At 35.0% G+C, this 21,629-nt stretch overlaps 15 non-coding genes across 15 annotated transcripts; all 15 read right to left on the bottom strand.

Annotated features, from left to right (window-relative positions):
• Positions 1 to 1,442: 1,442 nt before the first annotated feature.
• Positions 1,443 to 1,524, bottom strand: TRNAS-GCU (transfer RNA serine (anticodon GCU)). The gene has a single exon. It is a non-coding gene; the product is annotated as a tRNA-Ser (tRNA).
• A 1,040-nt stretch (positions 1,525 to 2,564) lies between these two features.
• Positions 2,565 to 2,646, bottom strand: TRNAS-GCU (transfer RNA serine (anticodon GCU)). Its single transcript has one exon. It is a non-coding gene; the product is annotated as a tRNA-Ser (tRNA).
• Positions 2,647 to 3,676: 1,030 nt separating this feature from the next.
• TRNAS-GCU (transfer RNA serine (anticodon GCU)) lies at positions 3,677 to 3,758 on the bottom strand. The gene has a single exon. It is a non-coding gene; the product is annotated as a tRNA-Ser (tRNA).
• Positions 3,759 to 4,190: 432 nt separating this feature from the next.
• On the bottom strand, positions 4,191 to 4,272 carry TRNAS-GCU (transfer RNA serine (anticodon GCU)). The gene has a single exon. It is a non-coding gene; the product is annotated as a tRNA-Ser (tRNA).
• A 2,069-nt stretch (positions 4,273 to 6,341) lies between these two features.
• Positions 6,342 to 6,423, bottom strand: TRNAS-GCU (transfer RNA serine (anticodon GCU)). Its single transcript has one exon. It is a non-coding gene; the product is annotated as a tRNA-Ser (tRNA).
• A 1,047-nt stretch (positions 6,424 to 7,470) lies between these two features.
• Positions 7,471 to 7,552, bottom strand: TRNAS-GCU (transfer RNA serine (anticodon GCU)). The gene has a single exon. It is a non-coding gene; the product is annotated as a tRNA-Ser (tRNA).
• Positions 7,553 to 9,616: 2,064 nt separating this feature from the next.
• Positions 9,617 to 9,698, bottom strand: TRNAS-GCU (transfer RNA serine (anticodon GCU)). The gene has a single exon. It is a non-coding gene; the product is annotated as a tRNA-Ser (tRNA).
• Positions 9,699 to 10,642: 944 nt separating this feature from the next.
• Positions 10,643 to 10,724, bottom strand: TRNAS-GCU (transfer RNA serine (anticodon GCU)). The gene has a single exon. It is a non-coding gene; the product is annotated as a tRNA-Ser (tRNA).
• Positions 10,725 to 12,278: 1,554 nt separating this feature from the next.
• TRNAS-GCU (transfer RNA serine (anticodon GCU)) lies at positions 12,279 to 12,360 on the bottom strand. Its single transcript has one exon. It is a non-coding gene; the product is annotated as a tRNA-Ser (tRNA).
• Positions 12,361 to 13,914: 1,554 nt separating this feature from the next.
• On the bottom strand, positions 13,915 to 13,996 carry TRNAS-GCU (transfer RNA serine (anticodon GCU)). Its single transcript has one exon. It is a non-coding gene; the product is annotated as a tRNA-Ser (tRNA).
• Positions 13,997 to 17,290: 3,294 nt separating this feature from the next.
• TRNAS-GCU (transfer RNA serine (anticodon GCU)) lies at positions 17,291 to 17,372 on the bottom strand. The gene has a single exon. It is a non-coding gene; the product is annotated as a tRNA-Ser (tRNA).
• Positions 17,373 to 18,315: 943 nt separating this feature from the next.
• Positions 18,316 to 18,397, bottom strand: TRNAS-GCU (transfer RNA serine (anticodon GCU)). Its single transcript has one exon. It is a non-coding gene; the product is annotated as a tRNA-Ser (tRNA).
• Positions 18,398 to 18,829: 432 nt separating this feature from the next.
• On the bottom strand, positions 18,830 to 18,911 carry TRNAS-GCU (transfer RNA serine (anticodon GCU)). The gene has a single exon. It is a non-coding gene; the product is annotated as a tRNA-Ser (tRNA).
• Positions 18,912 to 19,953: 1,042 nt separating this feature from the next.
• On the bottom strand, positions 19,954 to 20,035 carry TRNAS-GCU (transfer RNA serine (anticodon GCU)). Its single transcript has one exon. It is a non-coding gene; the product is annotated as a tRNA-Ser (tRNA).
• A 1,456-nt stretch (positions 20,036 to 21,491) lies between these two features.
• TRNAS-GCU (transfer RNA serine (anticodon GCU)) lies at positions 21,492 to 21,573 on the bottom strand. The gene has a single exon. It is a non-coding gene; the product is annotated as a tRNA-Ser (tRNA).
• Between the last annotated feature and the right edge of the window lie 56 nt (positions 21,574 to 21,629).

Genomic DNA, 21,629 nt, shown 5'->3' with positions numbered 1-21,629 from the left:
CACTTTCAAGTGAGCCTTTGCTTAAAGAACATTTATTTTACTTTAAACATAACCTATATTTGTGAACTACTACACCAGCATGTTGATCCATCACAAACGACAAAAAATCATAACATACACATCAGGCCAATGACATGACTTCTACTATAACAGTAATGGTAGATTTTCACTAAATGTGTGCTATGTATGTCTTTAATGAAAAGCATTGTTCATTGAAGTAGATTTCTTAATTGAATTAGTTTATTTTTGACATTTGAGTGTCACTTCACTTATAAAGCATTATTTGTTAAACTCCATTTCAAAGCATTCAATTCCAAACCGATAAAGATGGGATTTGAACCCATGCGTGCAGAGCACAATGGATTAGCAGTCCATCGCCTAAACCACTCGGCCACCTCGTCTTTCTGGCACAAAAGAGAAGGGTTTTCTGACACCACTTGTCATATTTTAAATCAATTCTTTATACATTGTTGCTTGTGTTCTCATCAATATCACAGGCTTGTTAGCAAGTCCACTTTCAAGTGAGCCTTTGCTTAAAGAACATTTATTTTACTTTAAACGTAACTTATATTTGTGAACTACTACACCTTCATGTTGATCCATCTCAAACGACAAAAAATCATAACATACAAATCTGGCCAATGACAAGACTACTACTATAACAGTAATGGTAGATTTTCACTAAATGTGTTCTATGTATGTCTTTAATGAAAAGCATTGTTCATTGAAGTAGATTTCTTAATTGAACTAGTTTATTTTTGACATTTGAGTGTCTGCTTCACTTATGAAGCATTATTTGCAAAAATTCCATTTCCAAGCAAATAATTCCAAACCGACGAGGATGGGATTTGAACCCATGGATGCAGAGCACAATGGATTGTGCTCTGCACGCATGGGTTCAAATCCCATCCTCATCGGTTTGGAATTGTTTGTTAGGAAATGGAATTTTTGCAAATAATGTTTTATAAGTGAAGTGAAGTCCATCGCCTTAACCACTCGGCCACCTCGTCTTTCTGGCACAAATAAAGAAGGGTTTTCTGACACCACTTGTCTTGTTTTAAAGCAATTATTTATACATTATTGGTTGTGTTCTCATCAATATCACAGGCTTGTTAGCAAGACCACTTTCAAGTGAGCCTTTGCTTAAAGAACATTTATTTTACTTTAAACGTAACCTATATTTGTGAACTACAACACCATCATGTTGATCCATCACAAACGACAAAAAATCATAACATACACATCTGGCCAATGACATGACTACTCCTATAACAGTAATGGTAGATATTCACTAAATGTGTTCTATGTATGTCTTTAATGAAAAGCATTGTTCATTGAAGTAGATTTCTTAATTGAATTAGTTTATTTTTGACTTTTGAGTGTCAGCTTCACTTATGAAGCATTATTTGCAAAATTCCATTTCCAAGCAAACAATTCCAAACCGACGAGGATGGGATTTGAACCCATGCGTGCAGAGCACAATGGATTAGCAGTCCATCGCCTTAACCACTCGGCCACCTCGTCTTTCTGGCATAAAAAAGAAGGGTTTTCTGACACCACTTGTTATATTTTAAATCAATTCTTTATACATTGTTAGTTGTGTTCTTATCAATATCACAGGCTTGTTAGCAAGTCCACTTTCAAGTGAGCCTTTGCTTAAAGAACATTTATTTTACTTGAAATGTAACCTATATTTGTGAACTACTGCACCATCATGTTGATCCATCACAAATGACAAAAAATCATAACATACACATCTGGCCAATGACATGACTTCTACTATAACAGTAATGGTAGATTTTCACTAAATGTGTGCTATATATGTCTTTAATGAAAAGCATTGTTCATTGAACTAGATTTCTTAAATGAATTAGTTTATTTTTGACATTTGAGTGTCTGCTTCACTTATGAAGCATTATTTGTAAAATTCCATTTCCAAGCATATAATTCCAAACCGACAAGGATGGGATTTGAACCCATGCGTGCAGAGCACAATCCATTGTGCTCTGCATGCATGGATTCAAATCCCATCCTCATCGGTGTAGAATTGTTTGCTAGGAAATGGAATTTTTGCAAATAATGTTTTATAAGTGAAGTGAAGTCCATCGCCTTAACCACTCGGCCACTTCGTCTTTCTGGCACAAATAAAGAAGGGTTTTCTGACACCACTTGTCTTGTTTTAAATCAATTATTTATACATTTTTGGTTGTGTTCTCATCAATATCACAGGCTTGTTAGCATGTCCACATTCAAGTGAGCCTTTGCTTAAAGAACATTTATTTTACTTGAAATGTATCCTATATTTGTGAACTACTGCACCATCATGTTGATCCATCACAAATGACAAAAAAACATAATATACACATCTGGCCAATGACATGACTACTCCTATAACAGTAATGGTAGATTTTCACTAAATGTGTTCTATGTATGTCTTTAATGAAAAGCATTGTTCATTGAAGTAGATTTCTTAATTGAATTAGTTTATTTTTGACTTTTGAGTGTCAGCTTCACTTATGAAGTATTATTTGCAAAATTCCATTTCCAAGCAAACAATTCCAAACCGACGAGGATGGGATTTGAGCCCATGCGTGCAGAGCACAATGGATTAGCAGTCCATCGCCTTAACCACTCGGCCACCTCGTCTTTCTGGCACAAAAAAGAAGGGTTTTCTGACACCACTTGTCATATTTTAAATCAATTCTTTATACATTGTTAGTTGTGTTCTCATCAATATCACAGGCTTGTTAGCAAGTCCACTTTCAAGTGAGCCTTTGCTTAAAGAACATTTATTTTACTTGAAATGTAACCTATAATTGTGAACTACTGCACCATCATGTTGATCCATCACAAATGACAAAAAATCATAACATACAAATCTGGCCAATGACATGACTACTACTATAACAGTAATGGTAGATTTTCACTAAATGTGTTCTATGTATGTCTTTAATGAAAAGCATTGTTCATTGAAGTAGATTTCTTAATTGAACTAGTTTATTTTTGACATTTGAGTGTCTGCTTCACTTATGAAGCATTATTTGCAAAAATTCAATTTCCAAGCAAATAATTCCAAACCGACGAGGATGGGATTTGAACCCATGGATGCAGAGCACAATGGATTTCATGGGTTCAAATCCCATCCTCATCGGTTTGGAATTGTTTGCTAGGAAATGGAATTTTTGCAAATAATGTTTTATAAGTGAAGTGAAGTCCATCGCCTTAACCACTCGGCCACCTCGTCTTTCTGGCACAAATAAAGAAGGGTTTTCTGACACCACTTGTCTTGTTTTAAATTAATTATTTATACATTATTGGTTGTGTTCTCATCAATATCACAGGCTTGTTAGCAAGTCCACTTTCAAGTGAGCCTTTGCTTAAAGAACATTTATTTTACTTGAAATGTAACCTATATTTGTGAACTACTGCACCATCATGTTGATCCATCACAAATGACAAAAAATCATAACATACACATCTGGCTAATGACATGACTTCTACTATAACAGTAATGGTAGATTTTCACTAAATGTGTGCTATGTATGTCTTTAATGAAAAGCATTGTTCATTGAACTAGATTTCTTAATTGAATTAGTTTATTTTTGACTTTTGAGTGTCAGCTTCACTTATGAAGCATTATTTGCAAAATTCCATTTCGAAGCATATAATTCCAAACCGACGAGGATGGGATTTGAACCCATGCGTGCAGAGAACAATGGATTAGCAGTCCATCGCCTTAACCACTCGGCCACCTCGTCTTTCTGGCACAAACAAGGAAGGGTTTTCTGACACCACTTGTCATATTTTAAATCAATTTTTTATACATTGTTGGTTGTCTTCTCAGCAATATCACAGGCTTGTTAGCAATTCCACTTTCAAGTGAGCCTTTGCTTAAAGAACATTTATTTTACTTTAAACATAACCTATATTTGTGAACTACTACACCAGCATGTTGATCCATCACAAACGACAAAAAATCATAACATACACATCAGGCCAATGACATGACTTCTACTATAACAGAAATGGTAGATTTTCACTAAATGTGTGCTATGTATGTCTTTAATGAAAAGCATTGTTCATTGATGTAGATTTCTTAATTGAATTAGTTTATTTTTGACTTTTGAGTGTCAGCTTCACTTATGAAGCATTATTTGCAAAATTCCATTTCCAAGCAAACAATTCCCAACCGACGAGGATGGGATTTGAACCCATGCGTGCAGAGCACAATGGATTAGCAGTCCATCGCCTTAGCCACTCGGCCACCTCGTCTTTCTGGCACAAAAAAGAAGGGTTTTCAAGACACCACTTGTCATATTTTAAATCAATTCTTTATACATTGTTGGTTGTGTTCTCATCAATATCACAGGCTTGTTAGCAAGTCCACTTTCAAGTGAGCCTTTGCTTAAAGAACATTTATTTTACTTGAAATGTAACCTATATTTGTGAACTACTACACCATCATGTTGATCCATCACAAATGACAAAAAATCATAACTTACACATCTGGCCAATGACATGACTTATACTATTACAGTAATGGTAGTTTTTCCCTAAATGTGTGCTATGAATGTCTTTAATGAAAAGCATTGTTCATTGAAGTAGATTTCTTAATTGAACTAGTATATTTTTGACATTTGAGTGTCAGCTTCACTTATGAAGTATTATTTGCAAAATTCCATTTCCAAGCAAACAATTCCAAACCGACGAGGATGGGATTTGAGCCCATGCGTGCAGAGGACAATGGATTAGCAGTCCATCGCCTTAACCACTCGGCCACCTCGTCTTTCTGGCACAAAAAAGAAGGGTTTTCTGACACCACTTGTCATATTTTAAATCAATTCTTTATACATTGTTAGTTGTGTTCTCATCAATATCACAGGCTTGTTAGCAAGTCCACTTTCAAGTGAGCCTTTGCTTAAAGAACATTTATTTTACTTGAAATGTAACCTATATTTGTGAACTACTGCACCATCATGTTGATCCATCACAAATGACAAAAAATCATAACATACAAATCTGGCCAATGACATGACTACTACTATAACAGTAATGGTAGATTTTCACTAAATGTGTTCTATGTATGTCTTTAATGAAAAGCATTGTTCATTGAAGTAGATTTCTTAATTGAACTAGTTTATTTTTGACATTTGAGTGTCTGCTTCACTTATGAAGCATTATTTGCAAAAATTCAATTTCCAAGCAAATAATTCCAAACCGACGAGGATGGGATTTGAACCCATGGATGCAGAGCACAATGGATTGTGCTCTGCACGCATGGGTTCAAATCCCATCCTCATCGGTTTGGAATTGTTTGCTAGGAAATGGAATTTTTGCAAATAATGTTTTATAAGTGAAGTGAAGTCCATCGCCTTAACCACTCGGCCACCTCGTCTTTCTGGCACAAATAAAGAAGGGTTTTCTGACACCACTTGTCTTGTTTTAAATTAATTATTTATACATTATTGGTTGTGTTCTCAGCAATATCACAGGCTTGTTAGCAATTCCACTTTCAAGTGAGCCTTTGCTTAAAGAACATTTATTTTACTTTAAACATAACCTATATTTGTGAACTACTACACCAGCATGTTGATCCATCACAAACGACAAAAAATCATAACATACCCATCTGGATAATGACACGACTTCTTCTATAACAGTAATGGTAGATTTTCACTAAATGTGTTCTATGTATGTCTTTAATGAAAAGCATTGTTCATTGAAGTAGATTTCTTAATTGAATTAGTTTATTTTTGACTTTTGAGTGTCAGCTTCACTTATGAAGCATTATTTGCAAAATTCCATTTCCAAGCAAACAATTCCAAACCGACGAGGATGGGATTTGAACCCATGCGTGCAGAGAACAATGGATTAGCAGTACATCGCCTTAACCACTCGGCCACCTCGTCTTTCTGGCACAAATAAGGAAGGGTTTTCTGACACCACTTGTCATATTTTAAATCAATTTTTTATACATTGTTGGTTGTCTTCTCAGCAATATCACAGGCTTGTTAGCAATTCCACTTTCAAGTGAGCCTTTGCTTAAAGAACATTTATTTTACTTTAAACATAACCTATATTTGTGAACTACTACACCAGCATGTTGATCCATCACAAACGACAAAAAATCATAACATACACATCAGGCCAATGACATGACTTCTACTATAACAGAAATGGTAGATTTTCACTAAATGTGTGCTATGTATGTCTTTAATGAAAAGCATTGTTCATTGATGTAGATTTCTTAATTGAATTAGTTTATTTTTGACTTTTGAGTGTCAGCTTCACTTATGAAGCATTATTTGCAAAATTCCATTTCCAAGCAAACAATTCCCAACCGACGAGGATGGGATTTGAACCCATGCGTGCAGAGCACAATGGATTAGCAATCCATCGCCTTAACCACTCGGCAACCTCGTCTTTCTGGCACAAAAAAGAAGGGTTTTCAAGACACCACTTGTCATATTTTAAATCAATTCTTTATACATTGTTGGTTGTGTTCTCATCAATATCACAGGCTTGTTAGCAAGTCCACTTTCAAGTGAGCCTTTGCTTAAAGAACATTTATTTTACTTGAAATGTAACCTATATTTGTGAACTACTACACCATCATGTTGATCCATCACAAATGACAAAAAATCATAACTTACACATCTGGCCAATGACATGACTTCTACTATAACAGTAATGGTAGTTTTTCCCTAAATGTGTGCTATGAATGTCTTTAATGAAAAGCATTGTTCATTGAAGTAGATTTCTTAATTGAACTAGTATATTTTTGACATTTGAGTGTCAGCTTCACTTAAGAAGCATTATTTGCAAAAATTCCATTTCCAAGCAAACAATTCCAAACCGACGAGGATGGGATTTGAACCCATGCATGGAGAGCACAATGGATTGTGCTCTGCATGCATGGGTTCAAATCCCATCCTCGTTGGTTTGGAATTGTTTGCTTGGAAATGGAATTTTTGCAAATAATGCTTCATATGTGAAGTGAAGTGAAGTTCATCGCCTTAACCACTCGGCCACCTCCTCATTATGGCACAAATAAAGAAGGGTTTTCTGACACCACTTGTCTTGTTTTAAATCAATTATTTTTACTTTATTGGTTGTGTTCTCATCAATATCACAGGCTTGTTAGCATGTCCACATTCAAGTGAGCCTTTGCTTAAAGAACATTTATTTTACTTGAAATGTAACCTATATTTGTGAACTACTGCACCATCATGTTGATCCATCACAAATGACAAAAAAACATAACATACACATCTGGCCAATGACATGACTACTCCTATAACAGTAATGGTAGATTTTCACTAAATGTGTTCTATGTATGTCTTTAATGAAAAGCATTGTTCATTGAAGTAGATTTCTTAATTGAATTAGTTTATTTTTGACTTTTGAGTGTCAGCGTCACTTAGGAAGCATTATTTGCAAAATTCCATTTCCAAGCAAGCAATTCCAAACCGACGAGGATGGGATTTGAACCCATGCATGCAGAGCACAATGGATTAGCAGTCCATCGCCTTAACCACTCGGCCACCTCGTCTTTCTGGCACAAAAAAGAAGGGTTTTCTGACACCACTTGTCATATTTTAAATCAATTCTTTATACATTGTTAGTTGTGTTCTCATCAATATCACAGGCTTGTTAGCAAGTCCACTTTCAAGTGAGCCTTTGCTTAAAGAACATTTATTTTACTTGAAATGTAACCTATATTTGTGAACTACTGCACCATCATGTTGATCCATCACAAATGACAAAAAATCATAACATACACATCTGGCCAATGACATGCCTTCTACTATAACAGTATCGGTAGATTTTCACTAAATGTGTGCTATGTATGTCTTTAATGAAAAGCATTGTTCATTGAACTAGATTTCTTAATTGAATTAGTTTATTTTTGACATTTGTGTGTCACTACACTTATGAAGCATTATTTGTAAAACTCCATTTCCAAGCATACAATTCCAAACCGACAATGATGGGATTTGAACTCATGCGTGCAGAGCACAATGGATTAACAGTCCATCGCCTTAACTACTCGGCCACCTCGTCTTTCTGGCACAAAAAAGAAGGGTTTTCGGACACCACTTGTCATATTTTAAATCAATTCTTTATACTTTGTTGGTTGTGTTCTCATCAATATCACAGGCTTGTTAGCAAGTCTACTTTCAAGTGAGCCTTTGCTTAAAGAACATTTAATATACTTGAAATGTAACCTATATTTGTGAACTACTGCATCATCATGTTGATCCATCACAAATGACAAAAAATCATAACATACACATCTGGCCAATGACATGACTTCTACTATAACAGTAATGGTAGATTTTCACTAAATGTGTGCTATGTATGTCTTTAATGAAAAGCATTGTTCATTGAAGTAGATTTCTTAATTGAATTAGTTTATTTTTGACATTTGAGTGTCACTTCACTTATAAAGCATTATTTGTTAAACTCCATTTCAAAGCATTCAATTCCAAACCGATAAAGATGGGATTTGAACCCATGCGTGCAGAGCACAATGGATTAGCAGTCCATCGCCTAAACCACTCGGCCACCTCGTCTTTCTGGCACAAAAGAGAAGGGTTTTCTGACACCACTTGTCATATTTTAAATCAATTCTTTATACATTGTTGGTTGTGTTCTCATCAATATCACAGGCTTGTTAGCAAGTCCACTTTCAAGTGAGCCTTTGCTTAAAGAACATTTATTTTACTTGAAATGTAACCTATATTTGTGAACTACTGCACCATCATGTTGATCCATCACAAATGACAAAAAATCATAACATACACATCTGGCCAATGACATGACTTCTACTATAACAGTAATGGTAGATTTTCACTAAATGTGTGCTATGTATGTCTTTAATGAAAAGCATTGTTCATTGAACTAGATTTCTTAAATGAATTAGTTTATTTTTGACATTTGAGTTTCTGCTTCACTTATGAAGCATTATTTGTAAAATTCCATTTCCAAGCATATAATTCCAAACCGACAAGGATGGGATTTGAACCCATGCGTGCAGAGCACAATCCATTGTGCTCTGCACGCATGGATTCAAATCCCATCCTCATCGGTGTGGAATTGTTTGCTAGGAAATGGAATTTTTGCAAATAATGTTTTATAAGTGAAGTGAAGTCCATCGCCTTAACCACTCGGCCACCTCGTCTTTCTGGCACAAATAAAGAAGGGTTTTCTGACACCACTTGTCTTGTTTTAAATTAATTATTTATACATTATTGGTTGTGTTCTCATCAATATCACAGGCTTGTTAGCAAGTCCACTTTCAAGTGAGCCTTTGCTTAAAGAACATTTATTTTACTTTAAACGTAACCTATATTTGTGAACTACTACACCATCATGTTGATCAATAACAAACGACAAAAAATCATAACATACACATCTGGCCAATGACATGACTACTCCTATAACAGTAATGGTAGATTTTCACTAAATGTGTTCTATGTATGTCTTTAATGAAAAGCACTGTTCATTGAAGTAGATTTCTTAATTGAATTAGTTTATTTTTGACTTTTGAGTGTCAGCTTCACTTATGAAGCATTATTTGCAAAATTCCATTTCCAAGCAAACAATTCCAAACCGACGAGGATGGGATTTGAACCCATGCGTGCAGAGCACAATGGATTAGCAGTTCATCGCCTTAACCACTCAGCCACCTCGTCTTTCTGGCATAAAAAAGAAGGGTTTTCTGACACCACTTGTCATATTTTAAATCAATTCTTTATACATTGTTAGTTGTGTTCTTATCAATATCACAGGCTTGTTAGCAAGTCCACTTTCAAGTGAGCCTTTGCTTAAAGAACATTTATTTTACTTGAAATGTAACCTATATTTGTGAACTACTGCACCATCATGTTGATCCATCACAAATGACAAAAAATCATAACATACACATCTGGCTAATGACATGACTTCTACTATAACAGTAATGGTAGATTTTCACTAAATGTGTGCTATGTATGTCTTTAATGAAAAGCATTGTTCATTGAACTAGATTTCTTAATTGAATTAATTTATTTTTGACATTTGAGTGTCACTTCACTTATGAAGCATTATTTGTAAAATTCCATTTCGAAGCATATAATTCCAAACCGACAAGGATGGGATTTGAATCCATGCGTTCAGAGCGCAATGGGTTAGCAGTCCATCGCCTTAACCACTCGGCCACCTCATCTTTCTGGCACAAATAAAGAAGGGTTTTCTGACACCACTTGTCATATTTTAAATCAATTCTTTATACATTGTTGGTTGTGTTCTCAGCAATATCACAGGCTTGTTAGCAATTCCACTTTCAAGTGAGCCTTTGCTTAAAGAACATTTATTTTACTTTAAACATAACCTATATTTGTGAACTACTACACCAGCATGTTGATCCATCACAAACGACAAAAAATCATAACATACACATCTGGATAATGACATGACTTCTACTATAACAGTAATGGTAGATTTTCACTAAATGTGTTCTATGTATGTCTTTAATGAAAAGCATTGTTCATTGAAGTAGGTTTCTTAATTGAATTAGTTTATTTTTGACTTTTGAGTGTCAGCTTCACTTATGAAGCATTATTTGCAAAATTCCATTTCCAAGCAAACAATTCCAAACCGACGAGGATGGGATTTGAACCCATGCGTGCAGAGAACAATGGATTAGCAGTCCATCGCCTTAACCACTCGGCCACCTCGTCTTTCTGGCACAAATAAGGAAGGGTTTTCTGACACCACTTGTCATATTTTAAATCAATTTTTTATACATTGTTGTTTGTCTTCTCAGCAATATCACAAGCTTGTTAGCAATTCAACTTTCAAGTGAGCCTTTGCTTACAGAACATTTATTTTACTTTAAACATAACCTATATTTGTGAACTACTACACCAGCATGTTGATCCATCACAAACGACAAAAAATCATAACATACACATCAGGCCAATGACATGACTTCTACTATAACAGTAATGGTAGATTTTCACTAAATGTGTGCTATGTATGTCTTTAATGAAAAGCATTGTTCATTGAAGTAGATTTCTTAATTGAATTAGTTTATTTTTGACATTTGAGTGTTACTTCACTTATAAAGCATTATTTGTTAAACTCCATTTCAAAGCATTCAATTCCAAACCGATAAAGATGGGATTTGAACCCATGCGTGCAGAGCACAATGGATTAGCAGTCCATCGCCTAAACCACCCGGCCACCTCGTCTTTCTGGCACAAAAGAGAAGGGTTTTCTGACACCACTTGTCATATTTTAAATCAATTCTTTATACATTGTTGGTTGTGTTCTCATCAATATCACAGGCTTGTTAGCAAGTCCGCTTTCAAGTGAGCCTTTGCTTAAAGAACATTTATTTTACTTTAAACGTAACTTATATTTGTGAACTACTACACCTTCATGTTGATCTATCTCAAACGACAAAAAATCATAACATACAAATCTGGCCAATGACAAGACTACTACTATAACAGTAATGGTAGATTTTCACTAAATGTGTTCTATGTATGTCTTTAATGAAAAGCATTGTTCATTGAAGTAGATTTCTTAATTGAACTAGTTTATTTTTGACATTTGAGTGTCTGCTTCACTTATGAAGCATTATTTGCAAAAATTCCATTTCCAAGCAAATAATTCCAAACCGACGAGGATGGGATTTGAACCCATGGATGCAGAGCACAATGGATTGTGCTCTGCACGCATGGGTTCAAATCCCATCCTCATCGGTTTGGAATTGTTTGTTAGGAAATGGAATTTTTGCAAATAATGTTTTATAAGTGAAGTGAAGTCCATCGCCTTAACCACTCGGCCACCTCGTCTTTCTGGCACAAATAAAGAAGGGTTTTCTGACACCACTTGTCTTGTTTTAAATCAATTATTTATACATTATTGGTTGTGTTCTCATCAATATCACAGGCTTGTTAGCAAGACCACTTTCAAGTGAGCCTTTGCTTAAAGAACATTTATTTTACTTTAAACGTAACCTATATTTGTGAACTACAACACCATCATGTTGATCCATCACAAACGACAAAAAATCATAACATACACATCTGGCCAATGACATGACTACTCCTATAACATTAATGGTAGATTTTCACTAAATGTGTTCTATGTATGTCTTTAATGAAAAGCATTGTTCATTGAAGTAGATTTCTTAATTGAATTAGTTTATTTTTGACTTTTGAGTGTCAGCTTCACTTATGAAGCATTATTTGCAAAATTCCATTTCCAAGCAAACAATTCCAAACCGACGAGGATGGGATTTGAACCCATGCGTGCAGAGAACAATGGATTAGCAGTCCATCGCCTTAACCACTCGGCCACCTCGTCTTTCTGGCACAAATAAGGAAGGGTTTTCTGACACCACTTGTCATATTTTAAATCAATTTTTTATACATTGTTGTTTGTCTTCTCAGCAATATCACAGGCTTGTTAGCAATTCCACTTTCAAGTGAGCCTTTGCTTACAGAACATTTATTTTACTTTAAACATAACCTATATTTGTGAACTACTACACCAGCATGTTGATCCATCACAAACGACAAAAAATCATAACATACACATCAGGCCAATGACATGACTTCTACTATAACAGTAATGGTAGATTTTCACTAAATGTGTGCTATGTATGTCTTTAATGAAAAGCATTGTTCATTGAAGTAGATTTCTTAATTGAATTAGTTTATTTTTGACATTTGAGTGTCACTTCACTTATAAAGCATTATTTGTTAAACTCCATTTCAAAGCATTCAATTCCAAACCGATAAAGATGGGATTTGAACCCATGCGTGCAGAGCACAATGGATTAGCAGTCCATCGCCTAAACCACTCGGCCACCTCGTCTTTCTGGCACAAAAGAGAAGGGTTTTCTGACACCACTTGTCATATTTTAAATCAATTCTTTATACATTGTTGGTTGTGTTCTCATCAATATCACAGGCTTGTTAGCAAGTCCGCTTTCAAGTGAGCCTTTGCTTAAAGAACATTTATTTTACTTTAAACGTAACTTATATTTGTGAACTACTACACCTTCATGTTGATCTATCTCAAACGACAAAAAATCATAACATACAAATCTGGCCAATGACAAAACTACTACTATAACAGTAATGGTAGATTTTCACTAAATGTGTTCTATGTATGTCTTTAATGAAAAGCATTGTTCATTGAAGTAGATTTCTTAATTGAACTAGTTTATTTTTGACATTTGAGTGTCTGCTTCACTTATGAAGCATTATTTGCAAAAATTCCATTTCCAAGCAAATAATTCCAAACCGACGAGGATGGGATTTGAACCCATGGATGCAGAGCACAATGGATTGTGCTCTGCACGCATGGGTTCAAATCCCATCCTCATCGGTTTGGAATTGTTTGTTAGGAAATGGAATTTTTGCAAATAATGTTTTATAAGTGAAGTGAAGTCCATCGCCTTAACCACTCGGCCACCTCGTCTTTCTGGCACAAATAAAGAAGGGTTTTCTGACACCACTTGTCTTGTTTTAAATCAATTATTTATACATTATTGGTTGTGTTCTCATCAATATCACAGGCTTGTTAGCAAGACCACTTTCAAGTGAGCCTTTGCTTAAAGAACATTTATTTTACTTTAAACGTAACCTATATTTGTGAACTACAACACCATCATGTTGATCCATCACAAACGACAAAAAATCATAACATACACATCTGGCCAATGACATGACTACTCCTATAACAGTAATGGTAGATTTTCACTAAATGTGTTCTATGTATGTCTTTAATGAAAAGCATTGTTCATTGAAGTAGATTTCTTAATTGAATTAGTTTATTTTTGACTTTTGAGTGTCAGCTTCACTTATGAAGCATTATTTGCAAAATTCCATTTCAAAGCAAACAATTCCAAACCGACGAGGATGGGATTTGAACCCATGCGTGCAGAGCACAATGGATTAGCAGTCCATCGCCTTAACCACTCGGCCACCTCGTCTTTCTGGCACAAAAAAGAAGGGTTTTCTGACACCACTTGTTATATTTTAAATCAATTCTTTATACATTGTTAGTTGTGTTCTTATCAATATCACAGGCTTGTTAGCAAGTCCACTTTCAAGTGAGCCTTTGCTTAAAGAACATTTATTTTACTTGAAATGTAACCTATATTTGTGAACTACTGCACCATCATGTTGATCCATCACAAATGACAAAAAATCATAACATACACATCTGGCCAATGACATGACTTCTACTATAACAGTAATGGTAGATTTTCACTAAATGTGTGCTATGTATGTCTTTAATGAAAAGCATTGTTCATTGAACTAGATTTCTTAAATGAATTAGTTTATTTTTGACATTTGAGTGTCTGCTTCACTTATGAAGCATTATTTGTAAAATTCCATTTCCAAGCATATAATTCCAAACCGACAAGGATGCGATTTGAACCCATGCGTGCAGAGCACAATCCATTGTGCTCTGCACGCATGGATTCAAATCCCATCCTCATCGGTGTGGAATTGTTTGCTAGGAAATGGAATTTTTGCAAATAATGTTTTATAAGTGAAGTGAAGTCCATCGCCTTAACCACTCGGCCACCTCGTCTTTCTGGCACAAATAAAGAAGGGTTTTCTGACACCACTTGTCTTTTTTTAAATCAATTATTTATACATTAATGGTTGTGTTCTCATCAATATCACAGGCTTGTTAGCATGTCCACATTCAAGTGAGCCTTTGCTTAAAGAACATTTATTTTACTTGAAATGTATCCTATATTTGTGAACTACTGCACCATCATGTTGATCCATCACAAATGACAAAAAAACATAACATACACATCTGGCCAATGACATGACTACTCCTATAACAGTAATTGTAGATTTTCACTAAATGTGTTCTATGTATGTCTTTAATGAAAAGCATTGTTCATTGAAGTAGATTTCTTAATTGAATTAGTTTATTTTTGACTTTTGAGTGTCAGCTTCACTTATGAAGCATTATTTGCAAAATTCCATTTCCGAGCAAACAATTCCAAACCGACGAGGATGGGATTTGAGCCCATGCGTGCAGAGCACAATGCATTAGCAGTCCATCGCCTTAACCACTCGGCCACCTCGTCTTTCTGGCACAAAAAAGAAGGGTTTTCTGACACCACTTGTCATATTTTAAATCAATTCTTTATACATTGTTAGTTGTGTTCTCATCAATATCACAGGCTTGTTAGCAAGTCCACTTTCAAGTGAGCCTTTGCTTAAAGAACATTTATTTTACTTGAAATGTAACCTATATTTGTGAACTACTGCACCATCATGTTGATCCATCACAAATGACAAAAAATCATAACATACAAATCTGGCCAATGACATGACTACTACTATAACAGTAATGGTAGATTTTCACTAAATGTGTTCTATGTATGTCTTTAATGAAAAGCATTGTTCATTGAAGTAGATTTCTTAATTGAACTAGTTTATTTTTGACGTTTGAGTGTCTGCTTCACTTATGAAGCATTATTTGCAAAAATTCAATTTCCAAGCAAATAATTCCAAACCGACGAGGATGGGATTTGAACCCATGGATGCAGAGCACAATGGATTGTGCTCTGCATGCATGGGTTCAAATCCCATCTTCATCGGTTTGGAATTGTTTGCTAGGAAATGGAATTTTTGCAAATAATGTTTTATAAGTGAAGTGAAGTCCATCGCCTTAACCACTCGGCCACCTCGTCTTTCTGGCACAAATAAAGAAGGGTTTTCTGACACCACTTGTCTTGTTTTAAATCAATTATTTATACATTATTGTTTTAAATCAATTATTTATACATTATTGGTTGTGTTCTCATCAATATCACAGGCTTGTTAGCATGTCCACATTCAAGTGAGCCTTTGCTTAAAGAACATTTATTTTACTTGAAATATATCCTATATTTGTGAACTACTGCACCATCATGTTGATCCATCACAAATGACAAAAAAACATAACATACACATCTGGCCAATGACATGACTACTCCTATAACAGTAATGGTAGATTTTCACTAAATGTGTTCTATGTATGTCTTTAATGAAAAGCATTGTTCATTGAAGTAGATTTCTTAATTGAATTAGTTTATTTTTGACTTTTGAGTGTCAGCTTCACTTATGAAGCATTATTTGCAAAATTCCATTTCCAAGCAAACAATTCCAAACCGACGAGGATGGGATTTGAGCCCATGCGTGCAGAGCACAATGGACCACTCGGCCACCTCATCTTTCTGGCACAAAAAAGAAGGGTTTTCTGACACCACTTGTCATATTTTAAATCAATTCTTTATACATTGTTAGTTGTGTTCTCATCAATATCACAGGCTTGTTAGCAAGTCCACTTTCAAGTGAGCCTTTGCTTAAAGAACATTTATTTTACTTGAAATGTAACCTATATTTGTGAACTACTGCACCATCATGTTGATCCATCACAAATGACAAAAAATCATAACATACAAATCTGGCCAATGACATGACTACTACTATAACAGTAATGGTAGATTTTCACTAAATGTGTTCTATGTATGTCTTTAATGAAAAGCATTGTTCATTGAAGTAGATTTCTTAATTGAACTAGTTTATTTTTGACATTTGAGTGTCTGCTTCACTTATGAAGCATTATTTGCAAAAATTAAATTTCCAAGCAAATAATTCCAAACCGACGAGGATGGGATTTGAACCCATGGATGCAGAGCACAATGGATTGTGCTCTGCACGCATGGGTTCAAATCCCATCCTCATCGGTTTGGAATTGTTTGCTAGGAAATGGAATTTTTGCAAATAATGTTTTATAAGTGAAGTGAAGTCCATCGCCTTAACCACTCGGCCACCTCGTCTTTCTGGCACAAATAAAGAAGGGTTTTCTGACACCACTTGTCTTGTTTTAAATCAATTATTTATACATTATTGGTTGTGTTCTCATCAATATCACAGGCTTGTTAGCAAGTCCACTTTCAAGTGAGCCTTTGCTTAAAGAACATTTATTTTACTTTAAACGTAACCTATATTTGTGAACTACTACACCATCATGTTGATCAATAACAAACGACAAAAAATCATAACATACACATCTGGCCAATGACATGACTACTCCTATAACAGTAATGGTAGATTTTCACTAAATGTGTTCTATGTATGTCTTTAATGAAAAGCATTGTTCATTGAAGTAGATTTCTTAATTGAATTAGTTTATTTTTGACTTTTGAGTGTCAGCTTCACTTATGAAGCATTATTTGCAAAATTCCATTTCCAAGCAAACAATTCCAAACCGACGAGGATGGGATTTGAACCCATGCGTGCAGAGCACAATGGATTAGCAGTTCATCGCCTTAACCACTCGGCCACCTCGTCTTTCTGGCATAAAAAAGAAGGGTTTTCTGACACCACTTGTCATATTTTAAATCAATTCTTTATACATTGCTAGTTGTGTTCTTATCAATATCACAGGCTTGTTAGCAAGTCCACTTTCAAGTGAGCCTTTGCTTAAAGAACATTTATTTTACTTGAAATGTAACCTATATTTGTGAACTACTGCACCATCATGTTGATCCATCACAAATGACAAAAAATCATAACATACACATCTGGCTAATGACATGACTTATACTATAACAGTAATGGTAGATTTTCACTAAATGTGTGCTATGTATGTCTTTAATGAAAAGCATTGTTCATTGAACTAGATTTCTTAATTGAATTAGTTTATTTTTGACATATGAGTGTCACTTCACTTATGAAGCATTATTTGTAAAATTCCATTTCGAAGCATATAATTCCAAACCGACAAGGATGGGATTTGAATCCATGCGTGCAGAGCGCAATAGATTAGCAGTCCATCACCTTAACCACTCGGCCACCTCATCTTTCTGGCTCAAATAAAGAAGGGTTTTCTGACACCACTTGTCATATTTTAAATCAATTCTTTATACATTGTTGGTTGTGTTCTCAGCAATATCACAGGCTTGTTAGCAATTCCACTTTCAAGTGAGCCTTTGCTTAAAGAACATTTATTTTACTTTAAACATAACCTATATTTGTGAACTACTACACCAGCATGTTGATCCATCACAAACGACAAAAAATCATAACATACACATCTGGATAATGACATGACTTATACTATAACAGTAATGGTAGATTTTCACTAAATGTGTGCTATGTATGTCTTTAATGAAAAGCATTGTTCATTGAACTAGATTTCTTAATTGAATTAGTTTATTTTTGACATATGAGTGTCACTTCACTTATGAAGCATTATTTGTAAAATTCCATTTCGAAGCATATAATTCCAAACCGACGAGGATGGGATTTGAACCCATGCGTGCAGAGAACAATGGATTAGCAGTCCATCGCCTTAACCACTCGGCCACCTCGTCTTTCTGGCACAAATAAGGAAGGGTTTTCTGACACCACTTGTCATATTTTAAATCAATTTTTTATACATTGTTGGTTGTCTTCTCAGCAATATCACAGGCTTGTTAGCAATTCCACTTTCAAGTGAGCCTTTGCTTAAAGAACATTTATTTTACTTTAAACATAACCTATATTTGTGAACTACTACACCAGCATGTTGATCCATCACAAACGACAAAAAATCATAACATACACATCAGGCCAATGACATGACTTCTACTATAACAGTAATGGTAGATTTTCACTAAATGTGTGCTATGTATGTCTTTAATGAAAAGCATTGTTCATTGATGTAGATTTCTTAATTGAATTAGTTTATTTTTGACTTTTGAGTGTCAGCTTCGCTTATGAAGCATTATTTGCAAAATTCCATTTCCAAGCAAACAATTCCCAACCGACGAGGATGGGATTTGAACCCATGCGTGCAGAGCACAATGGATTAGCAATCCATCGCCTTAACCACTCGGCCACCTCGTCTTTCTGGCACAAAAAAGAAGGGTTTTCAAGACACCACTTGTCATATTTTAAATCAATTCTTTATACATTGTTGGTTGTGTTCTCATCAATATCACAGGCTTGTTAGCAAGTCCACTTTCAAGTGAGCCTTTGCTTAAATAACATTTATTTTACTTTAAATGTAACCTATATTTGTGAACTACTACACCATCATGTTGATCCATCACAAATGACAAAAAATCATAACTTACACATCTGGCCAATGACATGACTTCTACTATAACAGTAATGGTAGTTTTTCCCTAAATGTGTGCTATGAATGTCTTTAATGAAAAGCATTGTTCATTGAAGTAGATTTCTTAATTGAACTAGTATATTTTTGACATTTGAGTGTCAGCTTCACTTAAGAAGCATTATTTGCAAAAATTCCATTTCCAAGCAAACAATTCCAAACCGACGAGAATGGCATTTGAACCCATGCATGGAGAGCACAATGGATTGTGCTCTGCATGCATGGGTTCAAATCCCATCCTCGTTGGTTTGGAATTGTTTGCTTGGAAATGGAATTTTTGCAAATAATGCTTCATATGTGAAGTGAAGTTCATCGCCTTAACCACTCGGCCACCTCCTCATTCTGGCACAAATAAAGAAGGGTTTTCTGACACCACTTGTCTTGTTTTAAATCAATTATTTTTACTTTATTGGTTGTGTTCTCATCAATATCACAGGCTTGTTAGCATGTCCACATTCAAGTGAGCCTTTGCTTAAAGAACATTTATTTTACTTGAAATGTAACCTATATTTGTGAACTACTGCACCATCATGTTGATCCATCACAAATGACAAAAAAACATAACATACACATCTGGCCAATGACATGACTACTCCTATAACAGTAATGGTAGATTTTCACTAAATGTGTTCTATGTATGTCTTTAATGAAAAGCATTGTTCATTGAAGTAGATTTCTTAATTGAATTAGTTTATTTTTGACTTTTGAGTGTCAGCGTCACTTATGAAGCATTATTTGCAAAACTCCATTTCCAAGCAAGCAATTCCAAACCGACGAGGATGGGATTTGAACCCATGCGTGCAGAGCACAATGGATTAGCAGTCCATCGCCTTAACCACTCGGCCACCTCGTCTTTCTGGCACAAAAAAGAAGGGTTTTCTGACACCACTTGTCATATTTTAAATCAATTCTTTATACATTGTTAGTTGTGTTCTCATCAATATCACAGGCTTGTTAGCAAGTCCACTTTCAAGTGAGCCTTTGCTTAAAGAACATTTATTTTACTTGAAATGTAACCTATATTTGTGAACTACTGCACCATCATGTTGATCCATCACAAATGACAAAAAATCATAACATACACATCTGGCCAATGACATGCCTTCTACTATAACAGTATCGGTAGATTTTCACTAAATGTGTGCTATGTATGTCTTTAATGAAAAGCATTGTTCATTGAACTAGATTTCTTAATTGAATTAGTTTATTTTTGACATTTGAGTGTCACTACACTTGTGAAGAGTTATTTGTAAAACTCCATTTCCAAGCATACAATTCCAAACCGACAATGATGGGATTTGAACTCATGCGTGCAGAGTACAATGGATTAGCAGTCCATCGCCTTAACCACTCGGCCACCTCGTCTTTCTGGCACAAAAAAGAAGGGTTTTCGGACACCACTTGTCATATTTTAAATCAATTCTTTATACTTTGTTGGTTGTGTTCTCATCAATATCACAGGCTTGTTAGCAAGTCCACTTTCAAGTGAGCCTTTGCTTAAAGAACATTTAATATACTTGAAATGTAACCTATATTTGTGAACTACTGCATCATCATGTTGATCCATCACAAATGACAAAAAATCATAACATACACATCTGGCCAATGACATGACTTCTACTATAACAGTAATGGTAGATTTTCACTAAATGTGTGCTATGTATGTCTTTAATGAAAAGCATTGTTCATTGAAGTAGATTTCTTAATTGATTCAGTTTATTTTTGACATTTGAGTGTCACTTCACTTATAAAGCATTATTTGTTAAACTCCATTTCAAAGCATTCAATTCCAAACCGATAAAGATGGGATTTGAACCCATGCGTGCAGAGCACAATGGATTAGCAGTCCATCGCCTAAACCACTCGGCCACCTCGTCTTTCTGGCACAAATAAAGAAGGGTTTTCTGACACCACTTGTCTTGTTTTAAATCAATTATTTATACATTATTGGTTGTGTTCTCATCAATATCACAGGCTTGTTAGCAAGACCACTTTCAAGTGAGCCTTTGCTTAAAGAACATTTATTTTACTTTAAACGTAACCTATATTTGTGAACTACAACACCATCATGTTGATCCATCACAAACGACAAAAAATCATAACATACACATCTGGCCAATGACATGACTACTCCTATAACAGTAATGGTAGATTTTCACTAAATGTGTTCTATGTATGTCTTTAATGAAAAGCATTGTTCATTGAAGTAGATTTCTTAATAGAATTAGTTTATTTTTGACTTTTGAGTGTCAGCTTCACTTATGAAGCATTATTTGCAAAATTCCATTTCCAAGCAAACAATTCCAAAATGACGAGGATGGGATTTGAACCCATGCGTGCAGAGCACAATGGATTAGCAGTCCATCGCCTTAACCACTCGGCCACCTCGTCTTTCTGGCACAAAAAAGAAGGGTTTTCTGACACCACTTGTTATATTTTAAATCAAT

The sequence above is a fragment of the Taudactylus pleione genome, unplaced genomic scaffold (genome assembly GCF_031769625.1).
Source record: "Taudactylus pleione unplaced genomic scaffold, aTauple2 ptg000680l, whole genome shotgun sequence".
NCBI classification, from domain to species: domain Eukaryota; kingdom Metazoa; phylum Chordata; class Amphibia; order Anura; family Myobatrachidae; genus Taudactylus; species Taudactylus pleione.
This window is presented reverse-complemented; position numbering and strand designations above follow the sequence as displayed.